The sequence below is a fragment of the Ctenopharyngodon idella genome, chromosome 3 (genome assembly GCF_019924925.1).
Source record: "Ctenopharyngodon idella isolate HZGC_01 chromosome 3, HZGC01, whole genome shotgun sequence".
Taxonomy (NCBI): domain Eukaryota; kingdom Metazoa; phylum Chordata; class Actinopteri; order Cypriniformes; family Xenocyprididae; genus Ctenopharyngodon; species Ctenopharyngodon idella.
This window is the reverse complement of record NC_067222.1, coordinates 4,486,679-4,498,937: the sequence shown is the minus strand read 5'-3', so window position 1 is coordinate 4,498,937 and position 12,259 is coordinate 4,486,679. Positions and strand designations below refer to the sequence as shown.

At 34.9% G+C, this 12,259-nt stretch overlaps 1 protein-coding gene across 2 annotated transcripts in view; it reads left to right on the top strand.

Annotated features, from left to right (window-relative positions):
* Window positions 1–3,829: 3,829 nt before the first annotated feature.
* rbfox3b (RNA binding fox-1 homolog 3b) overlaps window positions 3,830–12,259 on the top strand; it is a 327,667-nt gene continuing 319,237 nt past the window's right edge. Inside the window, exon 1 of one of the 2 annotated variants that reach the window (XM_051887972.1) lies at window positions 3,830–3,970. The gene's annotated coding sequence lies outside the window, so the exon portion shown is untranslated. The remainder of the gene's footprint in view (window positions 3,971–12,259) is intronic. The other variant, XM_051887981.1, reaches the window with a different exon arrangement.

Sequence of the window (12,259 nt, the reverse complement as noted above, 5' to 3'; positions counted from 1 at the left end):
CCGCCAGCTGAAAGCTAAGAACACCAGAGCAGAATGAGCTCAGGGTGGAACGAGTGTTTCCAGAAAGTGTCAGCCACTTCTGCAGGAGTGTCGATGTTCATGGGAAAAACTCATACATGTTCAATCCTCCTCATCAGTGTCATTTTTATTTTATTTTATTTTATTTGGATAAAAGCATCTGCCAAATGCATAAAAATATTTATTTTAATTTTACTTAAAGTAACACTGAAAATATCCAGACACATACATTCTTGCATGGTTTGAAATGAAGTGATGAGTGAATGCTGTAGTTTTGGGTGAGGAGCACTTTAAGAAGTCAAGAAGCATGAGAGTGATGCAGTGTACTGCAGAAGAACCCTGTGTGTGTGTGTATGTGTGTGTGTGAGACAGACAGACAGACTTTAGCTTCAGGGTACATCCAGTGTTCGTCAGTGAGCGAGGCAGTCGACAGGTTCACAGCTTCCTGCCCGAGGCCTCGCCAGAGTCGTCCTCAGTAATTGCTTCCCATGTCACTCTACGACACGTCAGCCTGTACCAACTTAACCCAGCCTGAACCAACCTAAACCAGCCGCAACCAATTCAAGCCGGCCTGAATCAGCTTCTATCGCTCTGAACCAATCACAACCAGCCTCATGCTTTCAAACCAGTCTTATTTTAGTATTATTTACATATTTTTATAATATAAATTAATATTTTTAATATTTACATTTAGCTTTTATTTTTTATATTTTTCAGTTTTTTTATTTTAGTTTCAGAAGTTTTATGAGCTTTTGCCAGTTTGTAATTTTTTTTAGTTTTTAAATATTTATGTTTAACTTTAATTTATATTTATTTCAGTTTTAATTTTAGTAATTGCAGTGCTTTAACTGAAAACCCTTTATTTTATTTCAAAATGTTTTTAAAAAATTTATTTAATTTAGTTGCCAAGGGAACATTTCTTTCTTTTTTTTTTTTTTTTTTTACAATTTAGTTTAGTAAAATAATTTCCAATTGAGTGAATTCGGACACTAAGTGTGCCGGAAGGGCTGCCGCTTATACACAGTTTGTGTTTGCTGTTTAAGTAAGCAATAAGGTACGAGAGGCTGTGCTGTCTCGTGAATAAGTCATGGCTGAAGGGCGTTGTTAGGCACGACGCGAAGCGAAGCAACCCCTTCAGCCTTGACTTATTCATGATGCACCACTAGCCTCGAGTACCTTATTGCTTTTATAAAACGGTTACCACACAATACAAATATTAAAGCCAAAAATATGTATCAGTGCAACTTTCATGAAGTAAACTTTCATCAAAAGCCTTCTTTCCACCGGAAAAAAATAGTCCCTGACCGTAAACAGCAACAGAAGTTACATTAGTATGCCATTAGATGGCGGCAAAGACTGTCTTTATGAGTGTGTCAGTCAGTAGTGAAGACTTTTACATTGAAAAGACTGAATTGTTGTGAACACGGAACAAGACGCAACTGACAAATGCTTTGAATTCCGCTGTCAGTCATGGGAAAACCCCTTAACTGTTAAAAGGACAAGATAATACATCAGACATTTTTTTATTATGAACTTAGGACTGACCTGAAGGAAAATGCTAAATCTGAATGCAAGTAATAAACTCGCTCACTCGATCTTTTTTCTCACAATATTCTTCTACATAATACAGTAAGCTTTAATGAACAATATAAATTGAGAACATACAGTTTACGTTGCTAAGGGTGGTTGCTAAGGGTGTTGTGTAGTGATACACAGAACCGTTGGGTGAAGCGGTCATAGCCATGTTTTATCGTGAATAAAACACAGCTATTGACCTATTGTTAATTTAGAACACGGCTCAACCAATCAGAATCAAGGGCCGGAACTATCCGTTTTATATTAATCATTTGAAACTTTGCAAACTGGCAGCTCCAGTAGTAATAAAAACATTTATCTTGAACTCTGTCATGGAAACTATGTATAAACCTCAATTAAACAATTTAATAATCAACTAAAAAAAGAATTTATACCTATATGATATTACACTGTACCCACATTGGACCAGCGGTTTGGAAAATGGATGGACGGATGATTCAGCTGCAGACGCCATCTTCTGGTCAGACACAGGATTTAATTCGGCCCGCAACCCTCGCAGTGCATTATGGGTATTCTCTAGCCATTGAGCATACATCAGTTGTACATTCGTTATTGTGGTGCATTGTGGGATTGAATCCACTATAGTTTCGGACACCACTACAAATGGTAGTGCCCTTTTTAAGGGTATAGAAGGCGATTTTGAACCTGTTTGTTACCATAATAACCTATTGTGTCCACTTGTCCCTTGTCTAGTCACTCATTTAGTCACTCATTTAGTTCGCCCAAAGAAAGTGTCTTTTCTCCATACAATGTAAGTCAGTGGGGTCCAAAGTTGTTTGGATCCCAACATTCTTCAAAATCTTTTGTGCTCAAACATTGAGATCTGCATGTTGACGTCCTCACACTATCGACAGAACTGCCCTCTGTGTGTTTGTGTTGACATCTGGGTCACAGGTTAAACTCTCTTTTGCCTTATTGACGCGAGTTTGATCTTCAATCTGTCATCGGGCTTCTCGTTCATCACGCAGATGCATTGTGGGTAATTTAATAAAGGAGAACAGAGAGGGGGAATGATTGCGATAAAACACCCGAGCCAAATATCCATGTGTTTATTTCACAGATCAGAATTGACTGAGGAGTCTGTCTGGATTTATTTCCGTCTGGCTTACTATAGTGTATGTGTGTGTGTGTGTGTGTTTTCGCTGTGTTCTTGCCGCAGGCTGGCAGTCTTGGCTGAGAAAGAGGTGAATGCCAAGCGTGTGTGTTTGCAGACATGCATATGTTTGTGCAGGTGTGTGTGTGCGTGAATGGATTGGTCTATCAGAAGCGAGTCCCTCCGGGAGCTCCAGCCAATGAATCACGGGTTACTTCATTGTTCTCGGATCATAACACACCTCTAATTGGCAATTCCTCTTTTTAATTGAATTTGGTGGCGTTTAGTACTACAACACGGCAGTGTGTGTGTGTGATCAGGAATCTCACATTCTCTCTCGTGCTGGTTTATCTCTTTTATTGTCTTTTTTTCCTCTGTGCTGTTACTTTAGTAAATGATCAGATGCATGATTTTCAGCTGCTGGCTCCAAAAAAAGCTTGTACATTAAAAGTTTGGGGTTTTTCGAAAAGTTTGGGTATTTTTTCGAAATAAATTAATACTTTTATTCAGAAAGGATGCGTTAAATTGATCAGAAGTGACAGTAAAGACATTTATGATGTTATAATAGATTTCTATTTCAAATCAGCGCTGTTCTTTTGAACTTTCTATTCATCAAAGAATCCTGAAAAAGATGTTTCTTCAGAGCATCAAATTATGTTTCTTGAGCATCAAATCATCATATTAGAATGATTTCTGAAGGATCATGTGACACTGAAGACTGGAGTAATGATGCTGAAAATTCACAGGAATAAATTACATTTTAAAATATATTCGCATAGAAATCAGTTATTTTAAATTGTAATAATATTTCACAATATTACTGATTTTACTGTATTTTTGATCAAATAACTTAAATCTTACCAACCCCAAACTTTTGAACGGTAGTGTATATATATATCATTGCTTTGTCATCTAATCGTATTTCAGAGCCAAAAATATTTGTTTAATAATGTGTGATTGCATCGCCTCAAATTCAAACAATAACATTCCCTGATCTTTCTGACGTGAGATCATCTTTCTCTCCATCTACACACACTAACCCTCTCATGGACCAACAGACCAATCATTCTCTCTCTCCCTCTCTCTCTCTTTGTGTCTCTCCTCCTTTTCTCTCATATTCCCCTACACGCTATCTCATTCCTGCGCCGTCCATGTTTCCAGACCGCTGTGTGTTTCCTGCAGCTCTTCATCAGAGGAAGAGGAGGAAGGGAGATACCCTGCGGACGACTTCACTGAGGAGATTACAGCCCTCAGACTCACACTGTGAGTACAGAAACATCTTCATCACACACACGCGCTTGGTGTGATGCTGACCGCTGGTTGAGTCTGAATGCTGCGAGTGTGTTGCAGGTTTCTTTTGGAGTGTCTGTGTCTTTTTCAAAGCTCAAGAGCTTCAGTTTGGAGGAATAAAAAGTGATCTAAATGAATCGCTAGTTGTCATCCAGTAAGAGTATAGAGCTGTAAAACTAATATGGAGAGCAGTTCAAAATCATTTGATGAGAAATGTTTGAGTATATATTGAGATCTTTGACTTTTGATGGCAGACTGTGGTATCTGAGCACAGTTTGAGACATTGTTGAGATCTCTTTTGAAACTTTAAAGGAGACGTGAGATTACTAGGTTCTTTTTGTCAGGAGTAACAGATTTCAGCAGATGTCTCTCTGAAATGTAGGAGAAACAACTGAGATATTGAAGAGATCTAAATTGTGGTGATTTGTGGTCTTATGATGAGAAATCAGCGATCAGAGGAATCAGTTCATGTTTATGTGTGAGAATCTTCTCAGATGATTCTCTTAAAATCTGTTTGGAGAAAGAAAAAGTAGATAGCAGCCAGATTATTTAATCTTAAGAGAATTTGATGAGACATGTTTGAGTTTACATTGAGATCACTGACTTTTGCAGACTTTGGTGTATTGGTATACCTGAGCGCAGTTTGAGACATTATTGAGATATCTACTGAAGCTTTAGATGAGACGCATGTGAGAATCCTGGGGTCTTTTTCTCAAGGGAAACATCTGAGAAGCGGGAGATTCAGCAAAAGTCTCCATTTAATCTCATTGAAATGGTGGAGAAACAATTAAGACTTTAAAGAGATATCATTTGGGATTTTTCTTTCCAGTTTGAGTGTTTCTGGCTCGTATGCTGAGAGACTGGCGATTAGAGGAAAATTTTATTGCTGATTTCTCAATTATGTCTCCGTATCATCTCAGATTTTTCTCATAAAATCTGTTGGGGAAAAAGAAAATCTGGATAGCAGCCAGATTATTTGATCTTGGGAGAAATTGATGAGACATGTTTGAGTTCACATTGAGATCTCTGACATTTGATGGCTGACTTTGGTATCTTAGCAGATCTGAGAAAATTTTGAGACATTATTGAGATCTCTTCTAAAACATTAGAGGAGACACGTGAGATTACTAGGGTCTTTTTCTCCAGAGAAACATTTGAGAAGCAGGAGATTCAGTGAAAGTCTCAATTTATTCTAATTGGAATGTAGGAGAAACAATTGAGACATTAAAGAGATCTAATTTGTAATCTTTCTTCCCAGTTTGAGTGTTTCTGATTATTATGCTGAGAAATCAGCGATCGAAGGAAGGTTTTATTGCTCAGTTCTCGGTTATGTGTGAGTATCTTAGATTATTTTCTCCTAAAATCTGTGTTGATAAAAAATATGTAGATAGCAGCCAGGTTATTTGATCACGGGAGAAATGTATATATTGCATTCTCTGACTTTTGATTGCAGACTTTGGTATCTTAGCAAATCTGAGCACAGTTTGAGACATTGTTGAGATCTCTACTGAAGTGTGAGATTACTGGGGTCTTTTTCTTAAGGAAAACATTTCAGAAGCAGGAGATTCAGAAAAAGTCTCGATTTAATCTAATTGATGGAGAAACAATTGAGACTTTAAAGAGATATAATTTGGGAATTTTCTTTCCAGTTTGAGTGTTTGGATCTTATGCTGAGAGACTGGTGAATAGAGGAAAATTTTATTCCTGATTTCTCAGTTATGTCTCAGTATCATCTCAAATGTTTCTCATAAAATCTGATGGGAAAAAGAAAATTTGGATAGCAGCCAAATTATTTGATCATGGGAGAATTTGATGAGACATATTTGAGTTCACATTGAGATCTCTGACATTTAGAGAAAAATTTGAGAAGCAGGAGACTTAAGCAAAAAAAAAAAAATAATTTAATTTTATTGAATTTTAGGAGAAACAACTGAGATATTAAAGAAATCTCATTTGTGATTTTTCCCTTTTGAGTGTTTCTGGATCTTATGCTAAGAGATCATGCGATCAGAGGAACATTTTATTGCCCAGTTCTCTTTTATGTCTCAGTGTCATTTCATATGATTCTCCTTAAATCTGCTGGGAGAAGGAAAACAAGGATAGCAGCCAGATTATGTGATCTTGGGAGAAACTGATGAGAAACTTTTGAGTTCATGTTGAGATTTCAGTCTCCAGTTGCTCATCCCATTGCCATCTAGGAGAAACACCTGAGATCTCATTTCGTGATTTGTCAGGATGTTTCAGTGCTTTGTCTCTCGTGAACTCCTGAAGCTCAGGATGTGATGAAGCGGTTCTCTTTCATCTCTGTCTGGTGAAAGCAGTGAGTTTGCTGAATATCTGCTGACCTGTTCTCCGCCGGCGCTCGTGTTTCAGAAATGTGAAGCGTCTGTTCGCTGAGCCTGTGAGACGCTGCATCCGTCAGTCTCTCTGTTTGTCTCTCAGACAGATTGCCACGTCTCTGGAGGATAGTTGTAGTGTATTAAAGCGCTCCGTGCTGCTTTACACACCATCTGCTTCAGAAATTCACAGGGAAATGGAGAAAACAGAAACAAGATGTTTGCAGAGGCAGAAACGTTATGAGAGAAAATACTCAATCGTTCAGTGATTATGAACTGTTTAAAACATTCAATCCGAACACAGACTGAAAGCTTTGACCTTTATTGAGTTCATTTTAGACCGTTCCTAAGCGAGATTCATCTCAGGACATGAACATCTCATTAGGGTGAAGCTTAATGACTGTTTCCAACAGCTCAAAATGACAGAAGACTTCATTTTGTGTTGGATATAAAGAGAATGAGAGGAGAGGAGATAAAGCGAGACAAGAGAGGAGATGAGATCAATCAAGTTCATGATTTATCCCTCTCTTTCTCCATCTCTCGTGCAGCTGGTTTGGCTGCTTATGGAAATATCAGGTGAAATTAAATTAGTCCTCTACTAGGTATATTAAAGTTCTCCATCACAGAGGGTTGAGATGGTCTTTGTGCTGGAGTGAGTGTTTATAAAGCAGACAGATCTGCAGACGCACACGTAATTGATTATTAGATGAGCAGTCTTCTGTGTAAATGTACTGCTCAGGCCACTTTAATCTGAAGACGGTACAATAAAGCAGGGAATTATGGGAAAGGAAGCATTTACTGATGTTTATGCTGACATCATTAGAGCTGTCTTTTTTCTGATGGAAGAGTTTGAAAACATAAAATAATTGCAAATTAACGTTTAGGAATAGTAGTTCTTTATTCGATCTTTGAAGATCAAAAATTATAGTCATTCAAATTTTTTACCGTTTCAATATTTACCATATACATATTTAATTTAACATATTTAATATAACTAGTATTTGTTATTTAAATGTATGTGTGTATATTTATGTAATTTAAATTATTAATTAAATTATTTGAATCAAATTAAATTAAATCATAAATGTAATTAGTTTTTATTTAAATTATAAATTAATTATTTAATTATTTAAATTATTTAAAATGTAAATACAATTTAAATTTAAGTGAAATACCAATTTAATTAATTAATTAATTAATTAATTAATTTCCTTCAGTTCAGTGAATGAAGCAGTGGGTTGTCTTAAGTGTAATTTAATTTCATTTAAATTATAAATAAATTATTTAATTATTTAAATTATTTAAGATGTAAATACAATTTAAATTAAGTGAAATACAGATTAATTAATTAATTAAATAATTAATTTATTAGTTTATTTATTTATTTCAGCAGGTTGTCTTAAGTGTAATTTAATTTAATTTAATTTAATTTATGAATAAACTACTTAATTTACATTATTTAAAATGTAAATCAAATTTACATTTTAGTAAAATACTGAAGAATTTATTTATTTATGTTCATTCATATAATTCAGTTTTGTAAATGAAGCTATTATCCTAATAATTGTAAGCTCAAAACAGCATGTTATCCATTTATAAGATTGTGATGCATCATGATGTACTGAATCACATGACATGTATTGTGATGTGTATTGAATATTGTCAGGTGGGCTTGATTTTATCTGACAGAATTAGATTGGCTCGTGAAAAGTATTGTAACATTATTGGTTAATATTGTTTTGCCCCGCCCATGTGGCCTTGGTGACATCAGGTAAAGAGGAAGTTATTATATATTGATTAAAGATAATGAAAAACCTTTTTTAAATTAGAATAATATGCACTAAAGAGATTCATTAGTAATATAATCATATTTTTAATTTAACTGTGACGAAACATGCCAAAAGACTGATAAAAGATTAATTTCTCAACTCTCTGGAATACTTGATTCTGATTGGTCAGTCTGCTGTCTCAACTTTAGTATGCTGAGTTAAACAAAGTTTTGTCAACTTGTATTCTGTTAGCTTCACATTGCATTCCCTCTCTGGCATGTTAATAAGTGAGACTGGGTCGAGGTATCTGTCAATTCCCATTTGACGTAGAGTAATTGTTGAGTTATTAAATTCATAAATGTCTATAGGAATCGGAGCTTCTCGAGAGATAAAAGCAGCAGAGAGAGAGTTTTTTAATGCGACTCACCTGTCAGCGAGCGCCGCTCATCACCGACGCTGCAGGAAATGAGATCAGTGGCACCTTCTGACAGCACCATTTTAAAAGCACAGACACGCCATCATTACATCCCCCTCCGACACGCTCCCACGTCTCTCCATTATTGTTATTGACTGGAGAAAGAGATGCAACAGAGGCCTTCTGCCTTCAGTACCAGCTCACCGTCATGAGTGAACATGTTCACACGCTCATATTCACTACTGGAAAAATGATTCATCATTCATTCATTCATTCATTCATTAATAATTCATTCATTCGTCCATTCATTCATTCATTCATTCATTCATTCGTCCATTCATTTATTAATAATTCATTCATTCATTCATTAATAATTCGTTCATTCGTCCTTTCATTCATTAATAATTCATTAATTCATTCATAATCCATTCATTCATTCATAATTCATTCATTCGTCCATTCATTCATTCATTCATCATTCATTAATAATTCATTCATATTTCATTCATTCATTCATTCATTCATTCATACATTCATTTGTTCATCCATCCATCCATCCATCCATTCATTCATTCATTAATATTTCATTAATTAATTCATTCATTCATTCATTTCTCATTTAATATTGTAATAATATCAATAGCAATATGAACAATATTACCATTAATATTGATATCAGTATTTGTATTCATTCATTCATTCATTTATAGTAATATTAATAATACATCAATTTCTTGTTTTATTATTTTTCCTTATTTTTTTTAACAAAAATCAATATTAACATTAATATTAATATTGTTGTTTCTTTTTAATTAATTAATTAATTCCTTATTTAATATTAATTGTATTAATAGCAATATTAGTATCACTGCAACAATCAATGTTAACATTAATATTTGTATTAATATTAATATTAATTCTTATATTATTTTATTAATATGATATCAATAGTATTAATACAGCAGTATTAATACTAATATCAGTATTTGTATCAATTTATTAATATTAATATTGTTTTATGAATATTAATTTCAATGTATTTTTCTTTTTATTATTTAATTAATTTCTTGTTTGAATATTATTTTTCTTTTTCAACATTAATATATTAATATTGGTATGAATATTAATATTCATTAATTCCTTATTAATATCATTTATATTGATATTAATAGCAATATTAGTGTTAATACAGTAAAAATATCAATTGTGGTATTAATAATGTTGATAATAATGTTAATATTTATTTTTTATAATAAGATCATATTTTACTATTTAATTGATATTATCATTGAATACAGAAACAATTAACATTCATGTATTAATTTTACCATTTATTTATTGTTTGATTGATTGATTGATTGATTGATTATTGGATGGATGGATTGTGAGCTGATTGATAGATTTGTTGATTAATAAACTTCTTAAACGTCTTGATTTAAGTTATGGATAATTAGATGACTGTTTGGGTTAATTAATGATGGTCTAATTGATTAGTTGACTGATTGTTATTGGTCAGTCATTTAGTGTCCATTAATTCATTTATAACTGATTGGTTGGTTTGTTGGTAATTGATTGATTGTTTTTGATTAATGTATAAAATGCTTGTTGATTAACTCATGAATCAATGCATTGTTTGATTGACAGCGTACAATTACAGAAAACATCCTGATTATGTTGAGCTAGTGATGACAAACACATTGTGACTGAACCTGATTTCATGACTGTTGAGCAGTAAGGAGGAGAAGCGAGAGATTTATTAAATCAGTACAACATGAACGGACAGTGTACATCTTCATTGTGAAACTGAAGCTGTCAGAAATCTTGTGCATAAACACGGCAGCGCTGATCATTCACACAGACCTCTCATGATCTCTGAAGAGCTTTGAGAAAATAACATTCAGCGCTAATAAAAATCATGAAGGTTTTTCCAGTGATGCTGGAGAAGCAGGTCTCATGCACCCATTGTTTTCTAATTAGTCATTTGGCAGCCGTCTCTGTTTTAGTCTAGTGTTTGTTCAGTCATCTGAGCAGGTGTGCGCTAATCTAACGCTGAGCCTGACTCTCGGATGGTTTCAGCAGCATTTAGTCATTGACTGCACTTAATCTGCTGCTAAGACCCGTCCCGCTGGAGCCATTTCTGCAGGAACTAATGAAAGTCCTGAACTAACAAACCTCAGCGCTCACTTCAGCCCAAACACTGACAGATGTCTTAATATCACCTTCTTGTTCACAGTCCAGCTCAGTTTAATCTGGTTTACTTTTGGCCTCTCAGAGGAGCATTTGATTTGTTCAGAAGACTTCATGGTTTTCTCAGTTATATTTCGTTTACAGTAAGTATCAACTTTGTCTCAGATGTTCCTGCAGGTGTTAATAAAATAAAACAAATATTTACATTTTATTATTTTTTTATTTTTTATTTAATGTATTAAAAATTATTAAAAATGTAATGGTTCCCAGTTATATATCATTTAAAGGCACAGTAAGTGATTTCTGAGAAACGCTGTTGATATTTGAAATCACCAAAACAAACGCCCCTACCCAAAAGAATCACACCCCTATCTTGATAGCTCCACCCCCAATTCAGGAGCACACTGTGTGACACAGGCACCTCCCCCCTCATGAGTGGTCCCTGCTGATTGGCTACAAGTGTGTTTTTTGGTGCTCAGTCTGAACCAAGGGGTGGTTGATTATAATTTCACTTTTTTAACTTTACTTAGTGTGTAATGTTCCTGTTAGAGCAAAAACAACATCTGCAAAGTTACAATACTTTCTTTTACAGAAATTGCTTTTTAAGGACTTCAACAAACAGCTGGTAGGGACTACAACGAGCTTCTTCCCAGGTTGGTAACATCACTAACCCTAAAATTTACAGAAACCCTGCCCCCGAGAACACGCAACAAAGGGGGTGAGGCACTTTACACTTTAGAATGAGTGGTTGTAGTAGAGTGTTGTTATCATGCCGTCATTTTACTCCGGACTGCTTCACAAACGAGAATCAATTCAACACTGGATTTGCACAAAAGATTAACATGATAACACATGCTAGTCGATGAGTCGAATCAACTCCACAGCAACTACATAAATTTATCCACTAACCATTCAGAAATGTCCAGTTTCATTCTAAAAGTTGTAACTTCTTCCTGAGTCTCTCCATCAGTGTTTGAACAATGTAAGACTGAACACTGTTACTGACAATCATCATTTTGGGTGCGTGAGATTGTCCAGCTTTGTTGTTGTTGAGCAACCGAAGCCCGAGCTGTTAAAGCTCCGCCCTCTTCTGGAAAGGGGGCCGGGAGCAGCAGCTCATTTGCATTTAAAGGGACACACACAAACGACGTGTTTTTGCTAGCACCCAAATATGGGCAAATTTGACAAGCTATAATAAATGATCTGTGGGGTATTTTGAGCTGAAACTTCAGACCGTTGGTTTAAATTTTTAAAATAAATATTAAAACCCAGTGGTTGGGTTTGTCCATATTTGACCCAAACATGTGTTGAAACAAACCAGCATTTTATGAGTAAATTCTTAGAAACGTTGCTCTTTAAGTTTTGAGTGTTTAAGTTGGCACCAAAATGGTCAAAAATGGCACTTGAAGAAATCTCAATTGTCATTTTCCCTTCCTGAGCATATCCATGATCTACTGGAAGCCAATATTTCTGCAGCGATGGGAAGATGTATCTGTGGTTCTTATAATCGGTGATGTGCAGCGTGATCAATAGCAGAGTGTGAGCAGTGTGTGTG